This window comes from Hetaerina americana, unplaced genomic scaffold (assembly GCF_022747635.1).
Source record: "Hetaerina americana unplaced genomic scaffold, ioHetAmer1.1.p SCAF_9, whole genome shotgun sequence".
In the NCBI taxonomy this organism is placed as follows: domain Eukaryota; kingdom Metazoa; phylum Arthropoda; class Insecta; order Odonata; family Calopterygidae; genus Hetaerina; species Hetaerina americana.
Window position 1 is genome coordinate 42,005,621 of NW_027287538.1, and position 19,925 is coordinate 42,025,545.

The 19,925-nt window shown below is 38.0% G+C and overlaps 1 long non-coding RNA gene across 1 annotated transcript in view; it reads right to left on the reverse strand.

Moving 5' to 3' along the window:
• Positions 1–19,681, reverse strand: part of LOC139699082 (uncharacterized) — a 41,324-nt gene extending 21,643 nt beyond the window's left edge. The window contains exon 1 of the long non-coding RNA XR_011703050.1: positions 19,105–19,681. This is a non-coding gene — a long non-coding RNA (uncharacterized lncRNA). The remainder of the gene's footprint in view (positions 1–19,104) is intronic.
• Between the last annotated feature and the right edge of the window lie 244 nt (positions 19,682–19,925).

The following is a 19,925-nucleotide window of genomic DNA, read 5'->3' on the forward strand; positions in this document are numbered from 1 at the left end:
ATTTCTTCTTTTCGGATTCCTCTTAATTACGGTGCAAAGGCAATACTCAAGTACCCCTCAACACGTGCGACTCGGATGAGTGGTTTCCAAGCAATGTCAAAGGTTTGCTTCTCAAGGCCAACACTCGAAACGCTTGCTGCTTCGTCAATATGGATACAGACTTGGTCATTTTTTGTGAGTGCTCGCGAAATCAATTAATGACAGATGACAGCAACTAGCCGGAATCAACGGTTGGCAGATTATTTTATAGGAATAAAATTTCCACTTAATATTCAAGTAAGAGGTGGATTGGACTCGAAACTGGTAACACGAAAATCTTTTAGTACCCAAAATCTTACATAGTAAAATCTTACATAGTAAAATCTTATGTGAATATTTATAGTAAATAAATAGAAGATTTTCGAAATAAAATGTATTTTCCAGACTCTAAGCCAATTATATCAGTTGTGCCTGAATGACAGCATCAGCATGTAGACTTCCACGAATAATTCACTTTTACATTCTTTATATATTACTCTTTCCAGTTTAAATTAATAAGTTCTATATAAATGTTATCCACTTATATCATATATAAATATTACATATATAGATATATACATATATATATAATATAAATAAATAAATAAATATATATATATATATATTATATATATATATATATATATATATATATATATATATATATATATATATATATATATATATATCACTGTAAAAGTACAAATTGGATATATTTTGAAATGAACCTGTTATATTTCAATAGCAATTTACATTGAAATAAATGAAAATCCTATCGCTCATTTATTCCTTACACTAAAATATTTTCCATCCAAGAATTAGTGTAAAACTTTAACCTTAATATTCGAAAGCCCACAATAAACACATCTGAATTCCAACTTAACTTCATTTACCGTAAAATATGATTTTGACGATTCATTTCTAGCCTACTCTATCCTCCATCTTCTCAAAATAAATACAAATGCTTTCACAAATTTCCATGTACACACCTTCCTTCACATGCCCTTATCCGCCACTATCTTTCAAAATGTGCTCGCAATGATTGAATAACTTGCTTGAAAAAAGTTGAGACTCAACCAAAGCTCCTTTCTGGATGAAAAAGGAAATATAACTGAAAGGTTTACTCCATTTACCAAGAAGAGGATACATCAAAATGGTGCATATTTCCTTTCATGCACCCATTACGCTGTGAGCTCACTAACTCAATTCCAAGGAGTCACATCCGAAGTCTTTATTCATTTGACCGCCCTTAAAGTCAGACTTTGCAATAAATATAGATGAAACCATAGCAAGCTTTAATCAAGCATTTGTAAGCTGGAAAATAATGACTAAAACTCAGTTCGTTCAGGAAATAACTTCGGCGTCACAGATCAAAGAAGATGAAAAAGCATTTTTATCTGGTTAACCTTATTCCTCCGTAAAAGGGTCTCTTCTCCTACAATCACGAATCCAATTTTACGCAGAATGTCCCAACTCAAGTAATCAAAATAGACATATGAGAACAATTTTTATTCCACCGGTCCAGTCAAACACTGGTTACCATTTTTCCTACTTACGCTTCTCATTGTTTAACTTCGGATTTTGTTAGTACACTTTTCAGCACTTAATAATTTTCTTCCATTACGCTCAACCCTTTGTCCTCACTTGTCAACTGTGTTCTTGTAATCCTTCCTCTCTCTTCCGGCTAAAACCCTTCTTCATTTGTATTTGATGACTATTTACTTGGTTTACATTTATATTAAAAGTGCAATAAATTATGATCTGGATTAAGGATCCCCTACCGTGAAACTGTGAGAAGAGATGTCGCTTTTCCTACATCAGCGAGTAACCACAATGTAGTCTAAGTGTTATATAGCGTTTTCCACACATTCCGTACGCGTCCATGATTATTTTGTTGCTTAAAACAACATTATTTTCCTTAATTTCAGTAAACATTCTCACAAAAGACATTTCCGAAGCATAACAAGTGTTGACCAATTTTGCAAAACAATTTTCATCAATAGGTACGAGAGTTCACAAGGAATATGAATACGAAGAGAGGATAGTCCTTCTCCTCTCCACTTATTCTCCCTCTAAGAATATTAATTACCCATAATTCTTAATAATAATGGGCGATATATTTCTTTAATTTTTTTCTGCGGTTTTCGCCCACTTCGGGTACCAAACGATGTCTTCCAATGTTAGAACTTTTCACCGGAGAAGGAAATCGTTTCCATACCAATTCTGAATGTGTACACCTGGATTGTTCCGGGGAAGGAGTAAGAGGGGTTGAAGTGATATGGATACCAGACGCGTAAAAGCAAAGAAGGATTCACTCCCCCCTCTCGGGTTTTGGCTGGAAAGTGACTCTCTTGAGTCTCAAAAATATTTAAACTCAAAGCTCACGAAGGAAAACGCACAGGAAAGCAAACCACGAAAGACACTGAGTAGATGCATGAAAAATGGGAATCAAAAACATTCTTTGCATTTTTTTCAGTGTCATTGACACGGAAATTCCCCTTCAATCCTGAGTGAGCCGGTTTTTGAGGCTGAAAAAGCAACGAGGTGAACAAAACCTCAAGCAAGAGTAACTATATTTTTGCTTTAACATGCCTGTCTCCTAAATCCAATCAGTTCCTCCTACCTATTATGTGTCCCATAAAGAGTGCATCCCCAAGGATTTAAAGTTTCAACGCATTCCAACAGCCGTGGTCATATATATTCTCTATTTAAAAGGTATTTTTAAATACAAACTACCCCGTATGAGTTATTTCAAATGCTAAACTCACCAAAATATAATAAGGACTGTACTACACCTAAAAGCATGCAGGTATCTCCCAAAAGTATATAATGCGCTACCAAGGTGTTTCAACAAAAAAGGATTTTTAGGGTAGGAGAAAGCAGTCACGGATGTTTCTCCTTATATTTAACGCCATTCTGGTGCTGAGATTCATAAATGCTCCACAATGCCGTTTTTCGTCCGGCGGAAGGATTTTCACGTTTTTCTCGGGGATTTATTCATTTCCGTTTTTTTCCACTTTTCAGGAATTCAACGTTCCCTATTAGCCACTGTTGGGGAACTAATGATATAGAAACTAACAACCTCTCAATTTTTTTGGCAAATAAAATACAGAAGTAATTATGTAATCATCAAAAATTAGTCAGCTTTAAAGTAGAAACATTCCCCGGGAGCATGCCTCTAAAGCACGAGTAAATATAACTCTAAATTGACTATTATATTCCCAGGAATTTAATTTCCACTGATTATAAAAATATAACTAATACTGTTATTATAATTTTATGAATAAATTAGCATTTTTAATCTTTAAAAAAATTAAAAATCATTGCCATCATTTATAATACTTTTACAAAGAATGATGTGTGGTTATTATTCAGTGGCACAGTACGTGTTCATGCTAATGTTGATACATTATGAATATTAAAAGTCTTCCCAGAAGATAAGCTCGAAGTACTTTATATCAATTTCTAAAGACCCTTATGGTTTTGATTAATTAACACCTTTTTATTAACATTCAAATTAAAACCCTTACGTTGATTGAGTGGAATTCGTTTTAATTAAATATGTTTCGAGGCATCATTTCATTGTAACCTCTTAAAAGTTCATATCAGATAATACACTGAATTCATCACCGCATCTCCACGTAGGACTCATTAAAGTAGAAAAGACTTACTGCCGTGGAAAATATTCCCGTTATTTTTGGTTTTTGAAGTCAAAAGTAAACGATTATTTTTTCATGCAAAACATTAGAACTGGTTTGGATCGAATAAGTGTAATTTCCGCACTATTGCCGTAGAAACTATTCTGTGGAAAATGATGTTGATGCACGTAATGCCACAAAATTTTCCGGAGAGAGACGTAAATATATTGAACTTTCATTCAAATAGGAACAACTGTCAATTTTAGGAAGACAATCAGTCACTGTTTCCGATGCTGGTATGCCTTGACCACCACTCATGTTGTGACCACTGGTCGTTTGAACAAAAGCACATAGCATTTTTTTAAACTCAATCACATTCCGATGCATAGTTTGTATAGTCAGACTGTGACTCCCTAGGATTGAAACGAGTTTCAGTTTGGAATCACGCGTCAGAGAGGGACGCAAGATTGTGACCAAAATCGAGAGATGGTAAATTACAGGGGAAAGAGGTCAATGAAGTAAGTATCATGACGTAGCAACATCGATTTTATCTTTCACTTATAATCGAAATTAGTAACAAATATCAAACAAAACATACAAACAAGACACTTCCCTCCATCCTGCATTCTGTCCTGCCAGCTAACCCTTACTAGCTTTCCCAAATTCCATCCACTCATCCCACCCGGAATTCTGTTCAACTCATCCTTATGCACCTTAAGCACCCGCTTGACTTTAGGAAGCGTATCCCCAATATTTTATCCTATCTCTAGCTCTCTAACACATATTATCCTCCTTGTGAATGCCACTTTCTTGACCGAAATAAGGATAAAGGAAGGATATTTATTCTTTGCACCCTATTTCCCTCTGGATTACAGACTTTTATAGTGTTTCTTCACCATTATTACCTAATAGTATATTATACCGTGCTTTCGTCTACTTAGAAGGATAATAATTGTGGCTGTCACCGCGTTCTCAATTGTTCGGATAGGCATAGAAAGTTTTTGATATCCTAGAATTCTAGCTCCTAAAATCTTAAAACTACCATGACTGCGCTTACATTATGAACAAGTAGACGGCAACAGCAGCAATGAGAACCCAAAACCACATTAACATTTCTCGTGATAACGATTTAATATATTCTAAACCTCAATGATGGCACACCTAAATACCGTTTGCCCTAGGTCAGTTGAGCCTGGTGTCATCGGGGAAAGACGTCAGGAATCGACACCTTCAAGTAAAGGCTCTTCACCAAAAAGAAAAACTAAAACAAAAGAGCTACTTTCACCAATGGAACCCTATTTTAAAATAAATTCGAGTCATAAAATGTGAGCATACATAATTTTTTGATAAAAGTGAACACGCGCATGGGTTTCTGTGTCTTGTCACTTTATATTGGCATAATATCTAAGCCGCCTGCAAAGTTCAGTGACTATCGAGAATAACTTGGTAACATAAAGTTTCTGCCTGTAAACTTCTGTCCATTAAGTAGACGTAAAACATTCATATAATTGCAAGAAAATCTTGCCTTTAGGAAGGAAATAGGGTATTGATCATTTGCTTAACATCAATATAACCATTTTTCATGCACTTGAATATATTATTCAAATTTTTAAAAAGAAATTTAGCCTTTTTTTAAAACTGTCTGTCTTTAATGGGAACGTAGTATAGGTCTTCCAGTCATCGATGGTCTAATGTATGTTTACATTCTTCTTCAATGAAACGGAATGAGTCATGGCTTCGTTAGTCTACACAGTATATGATGGAGTTGAAACTTGACCAGAAACAACTGAAAAAAATAAACTTGAATACGCTCAATTGTGAACATTATCTTTTAATAAGTTTCGTTGAACCACTTGAAGCTAGTTTAAAGCTAAGACGACGCTGGGCAATCGTTCCTGGCAAATGACACCAAAGTATATACTTCACATAGAAAATAAATGAGCAAGCATTTCAATTTAATGGTTTGAGGCTCTCCCATGCAAAAATTCGTGATCACTGAATAAATGAGCAGCGACATTATGCAATATCATCAGGTATAACATAAAACATATAACATTAGGCGTAAGATACCTGATACTATGTCACCTATGCGACAAAACCGGTAGCATTACATGTTTTTTGTGTGAAAAAAACCCAAGTCCATCTATTCATGGGGCAAGGATTTATTTATAACTTTTATTTAATATTTTAGGAATTAGAGATTTACTAACGTGTGGAACTTGAGTAAACAAAAATCCAAGTTATTTATCACAGAATATTAACGAATACTCATATATTCTGTTCCTCGCGCTACTCTTTGAGAAAAAACTGTCTCAGACTACGAGTAGAATTTCATTTCCATAATTTGACCATCACATATTTCCTATCGTCCCGATTCAGGTATTGAGACCAATTTGTTTTGATTCCTCTTTCCACACCCGTTACTTAAAGCATCTAATTAATACATGAAATGCAAACTGAAAAGCGAAATCGGGAGAACTAGCAAATACCCGAGAGGAAAACAGATCCACGCATAATCCCCACGCAGATTGGATATCCACTTTAACGAAACAATAAAAGTGATAAAATAATATTGAACCAAAGACTTTTTTACCACCAGCCACCTCATAACAGAGGGGCTGGCGTGCGGTATAAGGCCTATCTAACACGTCATCTATCGAATTCTCCCATACAATCGGGAGCTGTATCTTGCACCTGGCACATTCGCCATATTTCATTCCCATAGGAGTCCCCGTTCTCCCCACCAGATGACTCCGCTTCTCCCGCCCCTCTCCTTTCTCACTTCGGAATAGCGGTTCAACTTTATGGAAACCTTTTTATTCTGGATCTCGGTCGGATATTGGGTCCCCTACATCACGAGGTGGTGGGGAGTACAGCGTGAGGGGCGATATTACCGCCAAAGGAAGCATTACGGTGAAGCGATGAACCGATATGGCATCGCTCTGAGTTTCTCATTCGTGTTTTTTTTCCAAATTCTTTTTTTTTCCATTTCACCCCGCTCCGCAGTCCCGTCGATTCCGGATCCGCTTCAAACCGCTCGAAGCGGAAAGGATTTCGGAGAGACTGGATTAGCGAGAATTAGTGAAACAAAGGGATGTAAGTAGCGGCGGGGTTTCTTTTTCGATTTTCGTTACTGCGTCACTACTTTCAAGACAAGGCGGTGAGAGCAAATCCTAAATTGGGCTCGAGGGATTCTTAAAGATAGGTTGAGAATTGTTCGAATAAAACTCTCATTTCTTTTATACCCAACACCAGATCAGCTTCGGCACATATTTAATAGTGGCTCAGAATTAATATAAAAAATATTATACCACGTCGATTTTAATGTTACACACAGCTTACAACGAGAAAACTATTATCAGGAACGTATGAGGTAGGTCAAGTTCTAAGGTCACCCACTTTTTTTTCAAGACTGGGAGTACATTGATGTGGTTGAGTTTAATTAACGCGGGTAACCTTTAGAAATAAAAGACGTAGATGGCCGTCTAGTACAGTGCATATGGATGGTAAAGCCGTGGCTAGGACGAAAATAGTTGTAAATGCTTTGAATGGCTTCCTTTGGTGCACAGGACCAGCATGTAACCGTCCGTTTTCTTCTCTTCCATGGCTCACAACCCATTTAAAATCGTCGTCAAATACGAAAGATATAACGCGATGCTGCTTTGGATGTGAAAAATGTATGCTCGGGTTTGCGAGAGTTCAAAGACGGTCTAACGTCGAAAGATAACGACGCCCCAGAAGCCTCGGCCACGGACCATAAGCAATTTTCCAGCGGACAAAAGAACCCCTTCAGGAGCGTTCATTGAATCTTAGCTTTGACGTAAAAATTACGTCTACAGAAACATAATGATCACAAGTAACGGAATTTTCAATATTCTGGAGAAAGTGCTTTGTGAGTAACATTTAATACTTAAGAATTTGAACCAGCCTCGTAGTTTGGAAAAAAGTATAAGACCTCACTCAATAATTGTTATTATTATTGTTTTTCTATTGGTTAAAGTAGGTTTTTATGTACAAATTTTACAGAATGTTACAACAATAATACATTTCCAAGCCTCCCCCAAAAAACAAGCTGAGAAAGGGCTATTCATATTTCATGTCTCTCTCCATTCCGTCAAAAATACCTTTTCTTATTCCTATCCCTTCCTCGCTAGCCTAAAACTTTATCTTCTACATCAATCTTCGGCGTCTTATAGCCAATTTAAAAGCTCCACTTCCAACTTTCCTGCATCCTTTTGATTTCTCACTATCCCTTCTCTACACCCACCAAGCCTAGCACATCCTCGTTTGTTACCCATTCTGTCCATTTAAACTTAATAAACCATTTCCACACTAACAATTCAAAATACACCAATCTGCGCCTATCATCTTGCCACAAAGACCAGATCTCCTCGTTGTACAAAACCACGTTCCACATCAAAGTTTTGACGAGTTGTTTATTGACACCCATACAGAACGTCCCTGTGCTCAGTAAGTCTTGCAAGCCCTTTGCTGACCGACAAAATTAAACTCAATTATTGGCCACCCTACTAATCTGATGAATTCTCCCTTGGCTTTCATTCCAATACCAAGTTCCTCTCATTCCTCTTCAACTGTTTCCTCTAAAAATATGGTTAAAAGCACAGCTAATAATGGACACCCGTCTTATCCCTCTTCCGAAGACTTCCAATTCCGACACTCGCATCCGAGCAGTCTGAGAAAGGTACAGGTTTCGGATGGGTAGCCAATATTGCAAATCTACGACTATTTTGCGTGTCACAAAAATTTGTTCAACCAAATATCGAACCCCTCTAAATTTACGAAACAGTCTAATACATACCGAGTGTATTCTATATTATCCTCTATCACTGAACTCATTTATGCTACAGTATCACGTGTGCGTCTCACCTTTCTGTACTCAAACTGATCATTCCCTAAATAATCATTTGCCATCCTCTCCATCCTCCATCATTGATGATTCTGAGTACTTTTTGTAAAATGCAAAAATATTCTCTTGATCGGGACTTGCCCCACGGGTTTTTCGACTTGCCGAGCCAATTGCTTACATATACAGCCAAAATAATTAAACTTTTATAGCCAGTTATTAGTATATATACATATATATATATATATATATATATATATATATATATATATATATATATATACTTGTATTCGAGGCACGTACATATTTTCATCAATTTCATAAGAGATAATTTAACCAAAGGTTTCCGGTATGTTTTTGTACGTTTGTAATCTACCCTCAAATAGCGGTTGAGAAGAAAATAGAATTATCCTAAAATTTGGTTATCCAGGGGTCCAAGATAACAGATAAATTATTAAAAATAAAATAATATGACAGACGCTATTGACAGACCAGGAATTAGACAATTATGCTGCTTGCTTATCAATTTTGCAAAACGACATAACACCTAGTGCAATTCAGGCATAATGGTCAATTTTTCTGGACCAAGACACTACCCACTACTGAAATCCTAAGCACTAACTAAGATGGCCTAATATATTCTCAAAACCCACAATTCATGCTAGAATAATTCGGTATTAGATAGGTAAAGTTTCTAACTCCCTTAATTTAATTCAAAACGCTTAGCCTTTTCCTTCCACAACCTTGCTCACCCAGAATTAACTCTGCTAGCACAGCTCTCAGCATCGAACCGCCTCCTAGTACCTCTACAACCCATTTGCCCTGCTTCCTTCGAATTTCTCCCAGCAGCCTCTTTCCCTTACACTTCCATTCCTAGGATTTGATCATTGGTCTTTCGTCATCATATTTTATTTTCTTCATTATTTTCCAAAACCACATCTTAGAAGCCTTTCACCCACGTTTATCTTATCCTCTTGTCTCAACGGCTAAGATATCAATTTTTTCAACTATGGGTTATAAGAGTAGTGATAGATGGAGTTAGCTCAAATGCAGCAGGAGTTACTTCAGGTGTTCATCAGGGAAGTGTCATCGGACCTCTTTTATTCCTACTTTACGTACGACATTGACTCCGTAGTCACTAGTAAAATACGTTTATTTGCCGATGATGCAGTGGTTTACCGTGATGTCCGTCATCCTGAGGGCACAGTAGCTATGTCAGATGGCCTTAATGCTATACAACGCCGGTACAACTCTTGGGAATTACAATTAAACTAAAAAAAGTGCGTATTCATAAATTTTTGGAAAAAGAGCAATTCCCACCAGAACGCCTATGCATTGGTAACACCGAAATGGAATGTGTAGACTCAATTAAATACCTAGACGTTACCCTCACTCATGATCTCTCCGCGGGAACATACGGGGAATAGGTGGACAAGCTACATAAAGTTAGGATTAATAAGTAAAGTACATGGCAAATGTGATGAAAAGGTCAAAGAGAAATGGTATCTGTCGCTGGTTAGGCCTCATTTAGAATATGCTTCCAGAATATGGGGTCATCACGAAGTTGGATTGATTGCCGAATTGGATCGCGTGCAGCGTAGAGGAGTAAAATGTGTAAAAAGTGTCATGATAAACTTAGGAGCGTATCCAAAATATTAGTGCAGCTAGTCTGAGAATCACTCACGGAGCGAAGGTTGAATTACATATTGAAGCTCTTGCATAAATTGTGAGTCTTTTTAGCAGTGATGTTGGAGATGTATTATTAACCCCATAGTACTATGGTAGGATATATCATGCAAAAATTAGAGAGATTAAGTATGAAACAGATAGATTCAAGATGTCATTTTTCCACGAACGATGGGGAATCATAATAACATTGTTCGTCCGCGGTAGGGTCAAGCTCGGGTACAATTATTCTGGCGTGTATTCACCCCCTGATAAACACCATGGCGGTGACTTGCAGGGTGTATATGAATATAATATAAAATAAAACTTCCCGAACGACAGAAAGTTACGCTCCATAGTACAGTTTTACCTAGTCTTTTTTTATGTGCATACTTAATATTTTTCTATTCACTTATATTCATTTGTAAAACTTCTATAAATTAATTAAATAGCAAAGTTTACATAAATACTATAACGTATAACTGAAAATAATATGCAAGAAATATTTTCTTGACGATTATCCATCATATATTCAAATTTCCGTTCGTCAGCACCACTGGTAATATAAACTACATCGATGAAAGCTAAGGGTTTTCTTTTGATTGGAACAATCGGTAATACCGCCTCTTAAAAAATACAAAATATTTACTTTTAGTTACCTGCCAGCGTAATAGACTGAATTGTTGACGCATTAATTACGAAGGGGAAGCAGAATGGTAGCAATTACAACAGAAAAACCAAAATGTATAGCGCACGATCACAATTTTATGCCTGGAAAGAAAATGTCTTCCGGGTCACTCTTCTACGCCTGCAATATTTTGATTGGTAGAACAAAAAGCAGAAGAATAATGAAATGTAACAGTGAATTACGATATTTGGATGCAATTCTTCTAAAAACTGGTCGATATTGTCTTTTATTTGAAAATATCATGACTATTTAAACATTACTCCCGATTCATTAAATGAAGAACACAATGTATTTTTCAAATATTCTTCATTACGTTCTTCATTTCATTTCATACATTGTGTTCTTCATTTAACGAACATAAACTTCCAACAGTTTGAGCCGAAACCCATTGAATGCATTACTTCCGATCACCATATCATAGGCTTCCATTATTTCCGCTTTTATTTCCCATAACAAGTCAGTCATTCAACACGACCCAGCCACGTCACGTCGATAATTTAAGCAACTTGCCATCCATTCTCTTCTCTATTACTTTTCCCTTAAACCCTCCATAAAGCTTTGCATTTTTAGCCATATTTTTAATTTATTATGAAGCCTAAATTTATGTTGGTAAACCCGTAAATTCTCCAATGTTTCCTCCACCTTCAGAGAATATTTACTAATAAACCTTAAACACATTTCGAATATACATTTCAATACATGCATATTTATATAGTTTTAAATGATTCCTCCTTCCTTTCATGCCCGTAAAGCTTGCGGATTCCTCTATGCTCGATATAATGTGGTACCCATTTTCTTTACTGATCATCACCAAGGGTGATGTAAGTGCATATTTTAAAGAAACTCATTACCGTTAAAAAGGAGCACATCCTCTTACCCCCTCTCATTCCTTATTCCTAAAAATCAATGTGATCAATTCTTGTTTAATCATGTATGCATTCAATACAGCTTTTCTACCAAAAGATTCGATCAGACTGTAACACAGCTGACTCGCTGGATGACCGCATTCAGTGAAAAATTTGCATTGATTCACAAATTAATTACCCCTGAGCCTTTAAAATGTGATAAGGCACGCTCCAGCGATACAAAGAACATACAGCGCAGGAGGCGCGCTGGCATACACCCGATGAAGTTCCTTTGAACGGGGCTTTCGGTTCTGCTCCTTTGCGATGGTACTCAGACCATTTTTCTATATCACATTTCCTCCCCTATCTTCTAGGATACCAGAACTCCCACCTTACGCATGCAATTTTAGGGTATTGCGAAGTTCCTCCTCCTTTATCTTAGGTCTTCTGCTAAAAGATTTTAATATTGCATAGAATTATTTTTCCTTTAACATATTAAGAGCATCACTTATAAAAAACGTCAAGCTATGGATTACAGTAAATTCTTTTCATGACTCCGACTACCCAAAGAAATATTCCCCGTTGAATCTGCCTCTACAGATACATACCGTATTTAAACGGATATCATGATATATTATCAAAAAAAGTTTTTATTATTACTAGCAAGAATTAGTCCAGCAATGAGAGATGATTTTTTGATAAACCCACTGAAATCATTACGCAATGTCATTGCTATCTTATTCTTACACCTGTGTGTTTCATTGAACACAAGATAACACATGATAACTTTCATAAGAAAACAACTTTTGTCTACATGTTTTTTTTCCCGAAATTATACAATTTGAAATGCCTTTCTTTCCTTTCCTCTACCTTTATTACCCAATATTTTCCCCTCTATCACTGCTTTCAAGATTCCATTGTCAGTCAGAATGACCTAAATCCACTCTCCATCATTTCAATTTTTTCCAGCAACCTTCTCTCCTCTCCCCCATACTTTTCCGCTTGTCTTTCTTTCCATTTAATTTTGTCCGTTAATAACCATACCAACATATCAAAATCCTCCAATCTGCGCTTAACTTTTCTACTCGGTGACTTAGTTCCGAAATCATGCAGAACCAAGCTCCGTATTAATATCCTCGCAAACATTATCTCTGCGTGAAAAATTGCGAAAGTCTAAAAAGTTTTGGCATGAAAGGCGAGTGAAGTCATGATTAATAATCCAAAGCCATTCTGTTAATGACATCAATTAATGAGATTAACTGAATAAAATAAAATGCGATATACGATGGATAACCAACGGTACAGGGCATTACCGATGATTAAAAATGCATCAGCGAGATAAAATATTTCGAATCATCCACTCCAATGCGGAATACTCGAGGAGATGAGACTCACGGTTATGAAACCATTATGCCTATAAATTTCAGGAGGGAAGAGCATGAATGTATTTGTGCGGCTGGAAAGGAAAAAGAAAACCCGATTGAGAAAGAATTCAATCATTTTAAGACAGCGCGATCCATTGAATAGCACACGATGCCTTCAAGAGGCCACCCATCCCTCTTTTTCCACCGGGGAAAAGAAGCTAAACCCTTTCCTTCTTGGGGAAATAAAAAAGGGATACTGTAAACGTAAGACCCAGCATCGCTTTACGTCCCCACCCTCCCACTGATCCCTCTGCCGCTCTTACTCACACCGGAACCACTAAGTTGGACGGCAGCGCTCGTCTTGAAATAGAGAGAATTCCTGGCTCCGCTTTGTAAATTTAAACCGGAGTAAAAGTTACACCGAGGAGGGCGGGAGGGAAGGATATTGTTGTGGACCGACGGGAGAGGGAGAGAGAGAAAAAAAAGACTCTCCAACCATCAACCCCGTCCACTCCCCTTTCACGTCCTCAAAATCCTCCAGTTTTAAGCCGTGTCCCTCCTACGCTCACGCGCACACGCCACTCGGCTTTCCCTCACTTCCCATCCCCCCAACTCCCCGCACATACACACACACACGCGGCCGGCACGGGGCGGAACTCGTATTTAGGATCCCCCGCAGACCCTGCGAGGACTCCCCGAGGGAGCAATCATGACAGACTCCTCAAACCTTTCCGGAAAGGACGAACAGGAAGGGATGGAATGTACGGGGTCGGGTGAGCAAGCGAGAAACGAGGGTTTGGGAGGGCGGGGACTGAAGGTTGAGGAGGCGGAAGAAGAGTGGAGGGAAAGAGGAAACTGGGGCCAAAGGAGGACGAACTTCATCCCGGGCAAGAGTGCGGGGTAGGGTGGGGGGAGAGCGAGGGGGAAGGCGGTGGACTGGAAGATGTATTTTGTATGTGCGCGGGCAGTTTGACAAGCGTGGCCACTGAATCTTCCATTACTTGGCGGAGGAAGTCAAGCCCGAGGGCGTCATCCACCCTGAACCAGTAATAATTAACGCTCATTTCTTGCTATTTGAGAGCTCTGAGATGATTAGGGCTCATTTAAAATAAATCAGCCATTTACGATAAACATAAGAAGCTGCTTCCTAAAGACGCAATTGCACATGGGAAATATAAATAACGATAGCTTTATATTGATGCGTTGATTTGAAATTAATTCATTTCAAAACGGCATTTGAAAGTTAAAATAGTTTTAAATTATTAATAATATTTTTCAAATAATATTATACTTACTGCTTTATAAAAAGTTCATCTTTCTAAGTTAAATAATAAACTAGAGGGTGTCATTCTTCGCAGAAATTAATTCCCCTTATGAAAAGCGTCCTGACGATATTCACGAGTTTCTGTTAATGCCCGCCTTAAATTATTTTGAAAGTATGGCGAGATTATATGGTTTTCATAGCATCGATATTTTAAATTAGCCTGCAATGATTAAACTAAAACGGCCCACGATTCGCGTAAACTAACATTGTACCTGTATTTCAGATAGCAAGTCGGTTTCACCTCTTCATGCTAGTGTTTTCATTTCTGGTAATCCATCAAAATTCCACCGTAGCGCTTAATTATCCATGAATGAAAGATTACAATAGGAAAGCATTTTTTAATTGAAACAAATACTGAAAAGCAACATTCAATGAAAGAAAATCCCAATACATTCTAAATCATTCCGCCATAGAAGGATTTTATTGCAATCGAAGTTTGATGCGCGTATAAACAACGCAATGGCTTTTAGAAAATATTTTAGTGTTCTAGTGGGTAATGAATGACAGCTCTGCAGAAGCCATTCGAATTCCGGGTATTGCTTCCATATTCACGAATTTTAAGTACCCGTGGGCGACAAACATATATACTTACCGAAGAAAAGAAGAAACACAGTTAATCGGCATAAATTATTCACAATTGACTTATGTTGCCATAATAATTTCAATACATCTATACGAAAATAAAGAAAATGAATATTTAACAGAAAAATTTATACTTGATTCATTTTGTTGTTTTGATATTAACATGTCTCATAAATTAAAAACATCAAAAATATTCATTTTTAGAATTATGAAGTCATAAGAATTAATATTGTTTCACGAATTTTATAACCGATTTATAAAATTTACCTGTCCCAAATTAATGGAAAAATTACAAGTTATCACCAGTACGAAAGGTTTCAGAAGAGAAAAGGAGAGTTATGAATGAGAATTGAAACATTTTATCAGTTCAATAAATGAATATTAATTTGGTAGCCAGCAAATATCGTAAAAAGTACATGAATATGTTCGTAATAACCCTAACAGAAGCAAAACTCCATAATCCAAACAATCTAACGAAAAAATCATAGTGTTACAACATATAAATTGCATTTTCTATTCGTAAAATCTGGCGGTTTCCGATTCAGTTAAAACTGAAAAAGTAAGTCCAAATGCATTAGCTTAAACAACTAAGCCTGCATTGCCAGCACTGTTCGTTCGTAGAGAATTTTAAACTAATCGATGATAAAAAATATGGAGGCAAGACAAGGGGACTCTTTTAGACTATACTAAAAAATTAGAGAATACTGTCCACAGAAAACTGACAAGAATATAATATATGCCTCTGCACATTAAAAAGCCTTCTCTCTTTAATATTTAAATCCCTTTCTTCGAAAAAATTGGCAATTTTCCCTGTCGGAATGCATATCACGTTCGCCTCATACTATGCTGAGCAGCGGAGTCTAACACGGGCCTAAGAAATGAGTGATGTGCAAGGAAAATTATAAGGCAGCTCTTGATGAATAAGGCATAATAGAGATTCTGGGAATTATTACGGAACACTAATAAGTTATTAATCGCATGCACTTAACGTAATTAATCATCCACTCGGGGGAAGAGTAAATAAAAAATATAAGAAATGACTTCAGACTAAATACAATCCTATTTCTCCTGTTATGCTATGCTATTCGTTCATTAAAATACAATGCCTCAAATTTCAATTTGAACTCGTCTAAAATTTTGCTAGGTATTTTTTATGATTCGGCAAGAGATTTTGCTACGAATCTTAAGGCGTTATTTTAATAGGCAAAATCGGCTATTTTAGTTCATAAAGCAAAAGCCCTTAACGACGAAGAGCTCATAATGAAAACACTAAATATAGTTACTATTATAAAGTCCATACAAGTTATAAATAGGCCATAAATTCACATTTGACCTCTTTAAATGCTTTATAGAAATGGTAGTTGAGGAGAAACGATTGATATCTTTTATTTTTCACCACAGATTGAAATATATTTCCACACACTAGTTGTCCATATACATCCGAAATCTACCTTAGATTACTTGTGCGAAAAACCTCAATAATAATTTACAGATTTGGTAAACTGAATGAACCCTTTATCAAGAGTTTCATATATTCATATGGTAACATCAATACAACGATTCAAGGTATTACTGATATGCGTGGATGCACAAACGTATTGCTTTGATTTGAAGTGGTCCAAAAAAAGAGCACAATTTTACAAACGCTTAGGTAAATACAATCTACATAGTCACAAACCATTAAATAAATTACGTTATCCAAATAATAATATACAGAGGCAAAATAAGACACGTAAAAGAAAACATTTTTTAGTATAGTATCTGTCCTCTTCCTCAACTTGTGAATTACTTTATTTAGACTACATTATCACTTGATTTTTACTGCTGAGTACTCCGATGTCTTACACTTAGGAATTTATTCTGTAACCCACACGAGAATTTTATTTCGTAAGTTTCAATATCCTCTCATGCTTAAGATCTGGAATATGAAACATCCATGTTAATGCCTCAATAACATTCAATGGTTCCAGACTGATGTGCCAGTAATTGATGTAAAAATTCAAAAGTATTCAAAATATTACGCCGAACATGACTATGCAGAAAATCAGCAACCTTAATGTTCTGCATCAATGGTTAAAATATGAATAAACTATTCTCATACCCAAAGCAAAGAAGCTGCCATGCAGAGTTGGCCATTTTAATCTAGCCGTGCGAACGCTTTCTTCAAAGCAGAAAAGACGGCTAAAAGCTCAAGACGGGGTGATGGGTTGAAGTAAGGGATTTGTATCGAAAAGGCGGATAAGTCCTAAGCTCAAAAAAATGATCAAACCCGCGTTTTCCGATTTACAAAACGTCAGCTGAAAAATAAATGGAGGGTTGCCCTTAAATGAATCAAGGGTCGCGCATCATTTAAATGCAAGTGGTAACGGGAATCTAAATTCATTCGGAAACACGATTCAAAGTAAGGAAAAGAGATTCTCCCAGCTATTAAAGAACAAATTAAAACTCCCACGACGTCTTTTAGCGCTGTGAAAACTATAAATATTCCATAAGAATTTTCGTGGAAAAAAATATTCAGGAAAAACATTACTCAAATACAATTTAATCATAAAACAACCGGAATGGTTCAGCGCCCATATTAACAATTTCTAAGTTGAATGAATGCACGCCAAAACATAACTATCCATTTGCTTATTTTATACATACACAAAACATTACATACGGATAAAACAAATTACTTCGAGCAATATTTCTGTGCAAAAATTTTGATTTAACATTTACATAAACTATTTCTCGTAATTTTAAATTCACAAAACATGCTTGCTCTTTAACTTGAAGCACTGAAATATATCTGCTCGCCTTCATGGGAGTTCTAAGATATTGCCGAATTAAGAATGCGCTGAATCATGAGAAACACTAAAATTAACTTAGTCACTTTCAAGGGTACAATTGCTCAAATTTTTTTTCAAGCTATGAATAACATATAAATCCTTCACTCATTACATGAAGTAGCAACATTAGGACACTATACTGGATTTGGCAAGGATTGCTTGCATAATGGACAGAATTCTTATACTATTGATCAACTTATATGCCATAAAATCTACTTTCTTCCGGGGTTACAAATTCAATTAACACTATCTCCATATGCTAACAATGCCTACCATCGAGGAGACATTGCGCATTTGAACAAAATGTTGGAGCAAATTTAGCCTAAATGCGATTTATCTCTTCCCAAACTTTGCAGCTTAAGGTCAAAATAACGAACAGGATACAATTTGGCCCGAATACCCAAACTTTGTGTCAAGAAAAACATCATATATAGTATGCATAAGAGCTTTGATTTCCGCATCAACTAATCCTCTTTACAATAAGAGAAAAAGGGAAGAAAAATAGCCGTCGCCATGTTCTGAATACTTTTTCTAATCTGCGGCGTTTCCTTTATTAGTTACCTGTTTCGCAACCCACAGCCACTCCCCACCAAATTCCCTCGTGTCGGCCGGTAAGGCTCGGAAAGGAAGGGGTAGGGGAGTCGACGGGAAAAGGGAAGGGGGGAGGAAGCTTAACTGCCTCAACTTGTGAGAAAACCGTCACACTCACCTGTCTATTGAAATTTTCGCCCCAAAGGATAAGAAAACCTTGTCCAATCCTATAAAGGACGCACTAAACCATCTCTTCCTCCTCGCCGTTGAGGAATGGAGTGGAGGCTGGGGTGCGGAATCGACAAGTGAGAGAAAGAGAGGGGCGGTGTGGTGGGGCAGGAAGTGAGCCGGGACCGAAGAGAGGGCGGACAAAGAGGACAAGGGAAGGAGTAGGTGTGTGAGGAATAAGTGCCTCGAGGTGGGTGAGAGAGCGTGGGTAGTTGATAACAGAGGTGGTTGACGGATGGGGAAAGGGCGGGTGGGCACGGAAGGGGTTGTTGGGTGGGGGGGGAAGAGGAAAAGATCCGACCGCCTCGAGTCGAGGGGGAGAGGGGAGAGGGAGATGGTGGAAAGGCGGTTTACGGCGGGAAGCGTAAAGGGAATCGGGAGGGAGGAAATGGCGAGGGAGGAGTCGGTAACAAGGGCCAAGTACGGGAGAAGTAGCAGGGGGACGGCATGGGGGTCATGGGAAAGGTTTCGCGGGGAAGGGAGAAAGAGAGGGGGAGATAGAGAGCAAAGTTTTGGCAAAACTCACCGGTTGACGTCCTGGTGGTCCCCGAGCACGAAGTCACTGACGCGAAGACCAGGAAGACGAATATTCGAGGTAGTAGAGGAGAGGGTTGGCGGCGGTGCCGGGGGCCGTAGGTCTCCGGGGCGGGGTGGTTTGGCGGGGCGCAGAGTGTGGGCGGGAGGGAGCGTAGGACGGAGAGAGGGGGTCGTCCGAGGGTGTGGGCGGGAGATTTTCGCCCAAGTCGGAGGTCAAAGGACCATATCTTCCCGAGGCACATTTTGAGACGGTCCTAAAGAGGTGGGTTTTAGTTCGGTGGCGTGTGGGAATCGTCAAGGATGGCTCCGTTTCGAAGAAATAGGGCTCTTCGTCCTCCTCCACTTCCCTCCCACCTCTTCCGTCACCGCCAGCCAAGAGGTCTTTATTTTATTCCTCTCACCCTGAGACGTCACTTTTGATGGAGTGGAGGGGGGCAACGGGGAGGCTTCGAGAGTTGGATTTAAGGGGGATGGGCTTGTCTTCGACCTTTAGCAGCCAGTCTTCGGGGGAGGGCGGTGTGTGCAGGACAATGAGCCCCGACTGCTCCCAGACACCGCTCACACAAAATCTCGCACCCGCACACATAAAATGCAAGCTGAGCAACGGAAAACGGGTTCACTGCGACGTCCGATGGCTAAGAAGAAGAAGATGAAGAGGACGGAGTGACGTATCGCGTGGAACCATCACGTGCGCTCTTCCTTTTGTTTTCTCCTCTCACACCCCTCTCCTTTATTTAAGTCCACGTCGAGTAGTCAATGTTCCTCCACTCCACAATTTTGTTCTGCCTCTTTCCCCGCCCCTCTGATGTC